Genomic DNA, 8,753 nt, shown 5'->3' on the forward strand with positions numbered 1-8,753 from the left:
TCACATACAGATGCCTTTCAGACTGCCGATGGCGGAGGCTTCAGCCTGAGCAACCCCTTCCTGATAGATGGTTTTGATTATGAATGAATATCCCATCTGAACCTAGTTTAGGCAGAGGGAAAGCTCAGGATGCGGCCTCCGCAGTGCTGTTAGCTCATTGCATGCGTGCATGGCGTGTGGTAGAGGAATCCTCTCTGGCGTGACAGTCCTTCGCTCCATCAGCTGTTGGCCGGATGGGCCTCAATCCGCAGGGCTCAAACAGTGCTGTGAATGATCAGTGTGGAGGTGTTGTTTCAGCACAGTCTGTGCTATATTTCTTGCAGGAATTCCATTAGCAGCACTTTAGACTCCTCAGCGGAGGAAATATCAGGTGAACATGCCTCAACACTCTGCTTGACTTCACCAGTGCCTCACAGGTCACAGGACGAGTAAAGGCCTGCCAACACCAGCACCTCCCTTCCCTCAAGCTTTTCAGATTCAGTTAGCATCGACTAGCGGTATTTTTAGGCCGCGTGGATGAACAAGAATGTTAGTGTTCACTGGCACCACTGCTTTAAAATCAGTACTTTACGAGAATAATTCACTCAGAAACTATCGTTTTGACATTTACTCAGCCTTATGTCATTCCAGTCACACATTCTCTCTATTATGTACTGTTAGTCTCCACAGAAAAATAGACAGTACGTCTTTTTCAGAGTTTTGTTCATGCTTATGTTAAATTATAAAACAGTTGCCATTAGATGCCATGCACCAGGATTGACGTCTTTAACCCTATTCGGACGGTAATTGTTTCACAAGGGGTAGTCGGTGATTTAATTGCCGTCTGATTCAAGGATGTCTGTATTTTTCTCTCACCACCCCTGTAAAAATCCCCAGCAAAATTAACAACTGTTTTTTGACAAACACCGAGGTCGTGTGGTAATTTAAAGGGGTCATATGATGCTTTTTAAAAGATCATTATTTTGTGTATTTGGAGTAACAGAATATGTTGACATGCTTTAATGTTCAAAAAACACATTATGACCCAGTGCATTGTGATTGGCCGAACACCGCAAGCACTCATATGAAATGTAACGCCCCTTTCCATAATCACGAGTTTCATCTTTCAAAATAAATGTGAAGACAGATAATAATGTCCTTAGTTTTACCATCAGTTCAAGCCCGAAAGGCAACAGAGTCACGTGACAGACAGTGATGAAGCTCGTATGTGTTTGCAGTACACAAGCCACGGACGGTTAAGACAGCTGACTCCACTGTGTGACCCTGTCTCTCTCTCTCTCTCTCTCTCTCTCTCTCTCTCTCTCTCTCTCTCTCTCTCTCTCTCTCTCTCACACACACACACACACACACTTGACACGCAGAACTCCGCATTTGAACAGTCAATAGCAAATACTTAAACTAATAACAAAACAGACTTACAGTAGCTGATTCAGAAGTGCCAGATTGTCTTAGCAAAGTCAGTCTTCCATAAAATGTGTTGCTGTTCTGTTGTAAGTAATCTTGAAGCTTCCTAAATGCATCTACTTTCGGAAGACCAAATAAAGTGCTTTTGCTTTCGCCTAGATACACACAGCATCTCGCGGACATGGCTGCTTCAACACTAACTGCGCTTACTGAAACCACGCCTTCTTTCTTTACGTGAACATTTGGGCGGCATTACGCAAATATTTCCACACAGTGATGTAGAGATGTGGGGGGGCGTGTTTGAACGAGCCGTTTTAGGAGGGCGTGGCAGAGTCTTAACTTTGATAAAGAATACCTCTTTGGATTTGAGACTTTAGTCTTTGCAACTTTACAGATCTTCTTCATGCACCAAGAGCTTGTAACAAGAAAGGAAAAATTTAAATCGCGTCATATGACCCCTTTAAATGCCATCCGAATCCACATCTCTTGAGTTTACAAGAAGAAATCGATTCAAAATTCAGTGCTTAAACTCTTTTTGAGCACTCCCAAACACCGTAAGGTACGTTAACTCTTGTACTTCTGTGTAATTTGTGTACATATTTATTTCTGAAATGCTGGAAAGTATTTAAAAGAACAATACTTCATAACTGCTCACAGCGCCTGTGAGCAGAAAGAGAAGAAAAGCACGCAAACATTCGAAATAGGTCTTTATTATGCAGCAGCAGGTATGCAATACAGTTTTAAAATGTGTATTTTAAACAGATATATAGGCTATATAACTATATCGCGTATAATTATATACAACTATAGCGCCTCTTTTTAAACAGGAGATTTAAATAGGATTATATATTTTAAAATATGCTTGGAATAATAAGAATACATTTTACACAATAATAAGAATATATTTTGTAAATAAAATTCATTTTATTTACGGCAGACCATTATGTGACTGGTCACGAGCAGCGCGTTCCCGGGTTCGTGGGATCACAGAACTCACTCCTCTGTGAAAAGATCGCCATCCGAATCCATGAGTTTTATCACTGAGGTCATATGTACTTTTATTTTTACAGACGTCCACATGAGAAACCATTACCATCTGAATCGGGCTAATTTACATGTTTTGTGACCAGTAACATATGGGAAATTTTCAAATATGTGACTGCAAATGGGCATTTTAAAGCTGAGGCCGAAGGGATAAAAATCTAATTATGGTTTCAGAAGACTTGGAATATAGCACACAATTCATATTCACTATTATAATAAATTTATGATGCATTTTTGTTCTTTTGTAGAGCTTGGTATCTTAAATCACCATCCAAGTTAATTGTGTAGAAGCTAGAGGCTTGAACATTCTTCCATTTTGGTTTTTAAATAAAGAAATGAATACAGGTTTGGAACCTTAGGTTGAATATATATATATATTTCTGTAAACAGTTTTTTTTATTTATTTTTTTATTTTTATTTATGTATTTCTTTTTTTCTTTTTCTTTTTTAATAAGGTTTCAGTTTTCTGAATCTGAAACTTGCCATCTAAGGTTTTTTTTTTCCTCCAGGGTTGCCTTAAGAGCTTTTCTGTAACAGGAATCGCTTTCCCAAAGAGAAAATTGATTTAACTACATATGGTAATAATAAAAAAATAAAGTTGGGCTCTAAAAAAACATCTGCGTTCAAATCTCAAAGACTTTGTATGACTTAAAACTTGATTATTATTTTTTTTTTTTTTTTTTTAATCACTGTGAAATAAGAGCCTCTCTTTGATAGTCATGCGAAGGATGATCAATGTTGTCATGTCCTGTTCAAGTTTGATATGTTAATATAAAGAGGGAACACTTGCATTTTCAATACGGATGTACGTTTGTAATGCTGTGAAATTAACAGCCTTAATTTCGTAATAACTGATAAGATATATTTTAAAACTTATCAAAACCACCAAAGTAGATTTTGTGTGTATGTTGTGAAAGATTTGTTTATATTAAAACGCATTTCCAGCATGTTTGTCTGCTCGTGTTGTGTGTGAAGAGCACGGAGAGGCGGGGGAACCGGTCGTGCTGGTCTGCGGGCGCACGCGGCTCGTTCATGACTCTGTTATCATCAGGTGAACCTATCAGATTTTCAGAGAACAAAGTATTCTCATGAGGGTGGAGTATTGTTATTGAGTTGCATTGTTAGCTCCTCAGACAATTGGCCGTTCCTCCCGAGGGTTCAAACGCAATACAGCAAACGAGTTGCGCAATGAAGCGAATAAACATTTCTTGCGGAAGCATGACACAACTATCTGACGACAAGAGTTCCACCATTTAAATGTAGCTCTGCTGTAGGCTTACTCAATATAATACTCCAAAACAATGAAAACATTCCAGAAGAATCCTATAAAGCGAACACAGACACGTGGAATGGTACAGTGAAGCGTTAAAAAAATAAATGTGTAACAAATAATAATGAAGTGCTGGGAGATTGAGTCGTGAATTATTTGATTAGTTTTAGTCAGTTTCAAAGCACAGCAGTGTTTCACCTTTGTAACTCCAAATCTAACAAATTTGTACACGTCTGTAGTATTTTAATAATTAAATTATTGTATTAAGTCATCTGAAAACATTCTGTGAACCATAGATTCGATTCCAAAAGGATGTTGTGACTCAACACAGCTTTTATTTTAAGTGTATTTATTAGTACACCTGTAGTATAATGGCACCACATTGAACATCAGATTCTGTATGATAAAGCACTCACACGCTTGATGGTACACAGTGACCTCTTGTGGATAAAAGGAAACTAATTTTTTATTTATTTATTTTTTTTAATGATTTTTATTTACAGAAATCGTGAACATAAACATTCCCCTAGCGCACTTGTCCAGTGACAGTGAATAATAAAAGTTATATTATATAATAGTTAAATAATAGTATATTGTATAATAGTAAACCCTGTAGAAGTGAAGTGAAGAAGGGAGTTTTGCTAAATATTTTGGCAACAGCTTGTTGAATATTTGCAGGTGTAAAGTCTGGTTTATTTGCCTTCAGCATGCTTTTGTAATAAATATCTAGACCAGCATGGTATTGGCTTAAAATTAATTGTTTCCACTTCGACATGTGATGTTACTGTTATGTTGATATCAAAGAAAACAAAAGATGGAAATAACAGGAGACTGATTTGGTTACTCTGCAAATCAACTACTCTTTATAGAAGGTTAGGGTTAGTTACATAATGGATTAGTTGTTTGGTATGAATATAATGTAATATTATTGCAGAATTCATCTTGTTGCTAAGCCAACTGATTTGTGCATTGTGATTACCTGCTTTAGCTGAATTCTTTAAAATAGCATACAGGTACAAAAATAAAATCACTGGGCAGACCAGTCACAAGCCATTTTAAAAGATGCACTGGGGAGACGTTTCAGCGAAGTTCCAGATATCAGCATGTTTACAGCAGCAGCAGTGCTTGCTTATACAGAGTTTCTTATGGAAGGGACTATTCCCACTTACTCTGTAAAGTTTTTTCCTTATCAGAAGCCATGGGTGGATCGATCCATAAGGAAGGCTCTAAATGTGCGCACAGCTGCCTACAATGCAGGATTGCATGATAAATATAAAGTGGCTTCATACAATCTTCAATTATTATTCCAGTACCTAAAACCAATTGTCTCTCTGAATGTGGCATTCCCTTCTATATGAAAATGGTCTGGATGCATTTAGCCCTAATAGTCTACAGATGGCGCTATTAAGCATATTTTGCATTGAATTCTGTTTTTTTGTCACTGGATCTTGGATGTTTTTGACAGGGCGCCCCAAGTGGTTAGAATGGGAAAATACACTTCCTCTACACTTCAACACTGGAGCCCCTCAGGGTTGTGTCCTCAGTTCCTTTCTTTACTCCCTAAATTAAGCACAGTTCTAACAAACTGGTGAAGTTTGCTGATGACAGTGATAGGCCTCAACAGTAAAACGATGAGAAGGCCTACCACATGGTGTCACATTAATAATTTCCCTTTGAATGTCGCTAAGACTAAGGAGATGATCATTGACTATGGGAGGAATCAAGTAAGGAATGACAGCCCTTTAATGATCGATGTTGAAAGGGTGAGTAGTTTTAAATATCTTGGGGTATATCTTACAGAAGATCTTTCCTGGAAGATGCATAAACATCAACTGTAAACAAGGGCAAATCAGTGCATCTACCATTTATGACAGATTTAATGTTTCCCACAAAGTGTTGAGGACTTTCTATACTGGAACTGTGGAGAGCCTACTCATGGGGCACATAATTTCCTGGTTTGGAGGCACAACGGCCCATGATCAGAAAGTGTTGTCCAGAGTGGTAAGGTCATCAGAGAAATGCATCAGGACTTTGCTGTGGGGCACTGAAAGACATGAGACTGGTGAGAGTCACTGAAAGACACTGCAGATGATGAGGGTCTCTAGAAGACATTGGGGCTGGTCCTGGTCATCAGAAGACGGGGAGGCTGGTGAGGGTCTCTAGAAGACATTGTGGCTGGTGAGGGTCTCCAGAAGACATTGTGGCTGGTGAGGGTCTCTAGAAGACATTGTGGCTGGTGAGGGTCTCCAGAAGACATTGTGGCTGGTGAGGGTCTCCAGAAGACATTGTGGTTGTTGAGGGTCTCTAGAAGACATTGTGGTTGTTGAGGGTCTCTAGAAGACATTGTGGTTGTTGAGGGTCTCTAGAAGACAGTGTGGCTGGTGAGGGTCTCTAGAAGACAGTGTGGCTGGTAAGGGTCTCTAGAAGACATGGGGGCTAGTGAGGGTCTCTAGAAGACAGTGTGGCTGGCGAGAGTCTCTAAAAGATGGTGTGGCTGGTGAGGGTCTCCAGAAGACGTCGGGGCTGGTGAGGGGCTCTAGAAGACAGTGTGGCTGGTGAGAGTCTCTAGAAGACAGTGTGGCTGGTGAGGGTCTATAGAAGCCATTGTGGTTGGTGAGGGTCTCTAGAAGACAGTGTGGCTGGTGAGGGTCTCTAGAAGACATTGGGGCTAGTGAGGGGCTCTAGAAGACAGTGTGGCTGGTGAGGGTCTCTAGAAGACAGTGGGGCTAGTGAGGGTCTGTAGAAGACAGTGTGGCTACTGAGGGTCTGTAGAAGACAGTGGGGCTGGTAAGGGTCTCTAGAAGACATTGGGGCTGGTGCTGGTCATCAGAAGACAGTGGGGCTAGTGAGGGTCTCTAGAAGACATCGGAGCTGGTGAGGGTCTCTAGAAGACAGTGTGGCTAGTGAGGGTCTGTAGAAGACAGTGTGGCTGGTGAGGGTCTCTAGAAGACAGTGGGGCTGGTAAGGGTCTCTAGAAGACATTGAGGCTGGTGCTGGTCATCAGAAGACAGTGTGGCTGGTGAGGGTCTCTAGAAGACAGTGGGGCTAGTGAGGCTCTCTAGAAGACAGTGGGGTTGGTGCTGGTCATCAGAAGACAGTGGGGCTAGTGAGGGTCTCTAGAAGACATCGGAGCTGGTGAGGGTCTCTAGAAGACAGTGTGGCTGGTGAGGGTCTCTAGAAGACAGTGTGGCTAGTGAGGGTCTGTAGAAGACAGTGTGGCTAGTGAGGGTCTGTAGAAGACAGTGTGGCTGGTGAGGGTCTCTAGAAGACAGTGGGGCTGGTAAGGGTCTCTAGAAGACATTGGGGCTGGTGCTGGTCATCAGAAGACAGTGGGGCTAGTGAGGGTCTCTAGAAGACAGTGTGGCTGGTGAGGGTCTCTAGAAGACATTGGGGCTGGTGCTGGTCATCAGAAGACAGTGTGGCTGGTGAGGGTCTCTAGAAGACATTGGGGCTGGTGAGGGTCTCTAGAAGACAGTGGGGCAGTGAAGGGCTCTAGAAGACAGTGTGGCTGGTGAGGGGCTCTAGAAGACAGTGTGGCTGGTGAGGGGCTCTAGAAGACAGTGTGGCTGGTGAGGGTCTCTAGAAGACAGTGTGGCTGGTGAGGGTCTCTAGAAGACAGTGTGGCTTGTAAGGGTCTCTAGAAGACAGTGGGGCTAGTGAGGGTCTCCAGAAGACAGTGGGGCTAGTGAGGGTCTCCAGAAGACAGTGGGGCTAGTGAGGGTCTCCAGAAGACAGTGGGGCTAGTGAGGGTCTCCAGAAAACAGTGTGGCTAGTGAGGGTCTCCAGAAGACAGTGGGGCTAGTGAGGGTCTCTAGAAGACAGTGTGGCTAGTGAGGGTCTCTAGAAGACAGTGGGGCAGTGAAGGGCTCTAGAAGACATTGTGGCTGGTGAGGGGCTCTAGAAGACTGGAGGACTCTGGAGCAGCTGAGAAATGCTGACAGGTTCAAGACAGACAAGAGACATGCTGATGTTGACTCAGCTGACTTAAGTAAAGGTTGTCATCTTCAGTCAGTTAAAGACTTAAAAGGCTGATGATACATAGGGCAGTTTTGTGGTCAACGGGCAACCAGGTGAGACACAGGGTCCATGATCGATCTGAAGTATCCAGATAGAAATTTATTACCCACTCTCAATGCAAATTGCCCAAGAAATATTGCTTAACAAAAGTTGTCTGGCAAAATTGCTCAAAAAAATAATAATTATCCACAAGAAATGTTAATGAAAATGTGCAATTGTAATCTAACCATTACTTTACCATCATCAAATTTCTGCCTCAGTAGTTATAAGTCTTGACAAATATGTTTTTGTTTAACTGCTGACGCTGGAGCTCTATCCTTCGCAAGTACAGTACAGTAGTGTCACCCACTACAACTTTTCGAGTGCAGTGGCCCAAAAACAAACCTTTTGTTTTCATCCTCTTACTCACAGATGAAACATCTATATAATATAATGAAATAATTCTGGTGTACAGTACTATGCAAAAGTCTTTGGCATAATAGTTTTTTCAATCTTGAACAAGGTGTCCTGCAACAGATCATCAACACATCACTGAGCCAGTCTGGGATTACATGAAGAGACAGAAGCAATGGAGACAGCCTAAATCCACAGAAGAACTAAACTGCATGTGAAAACCTTTGAACACCTCATGCTTTAAAATAAGGATGTTTTGAAAAATAATGTCAGAAACAGATTTTGTTTATCAAATGTAACATGAATCCATCATTGCACTGCAGATGTTGGACAGAAGCTGCATCTGACATTCAGATGTATTTAATGCAGACTGTCTGATGCAGATCAGAGGAACTGGGACATTCACAGGTGGCTTTGTTTTTTATGCCTGTAGATTTGCATAGATGGCAGTGTGTTGCACTTGATTAGGACTAGTAATAAACAACCCCTTTTTCTGCACTTTTGTACAGATGTGTCAGAGCGTCTCTCGTCACCTCTCACTTCCTCTCTTTATCACTGCTCTGCTGCAGAATGCTGGGTAGCACAAACTGAACAGTTATTGCACCTGCACAGTAGCATTGTCTGA

This window comes from Cyprinus carpio, chromosome B15, assembly GCF_018340385.1.
Source record: "Cyprinus carpio isolate SPL01 chromosome B15, ASM1834038v1, whole genome shotgun sequence".
In the NCBI taxonomy this organism is placed as follows: domain Eukaryota; kingdom Metazoa; phylum Chordata; class Actinopteri; order Cypriniformes; family Cyprinidae; genus Cyprinus; species Cyprinus carpio.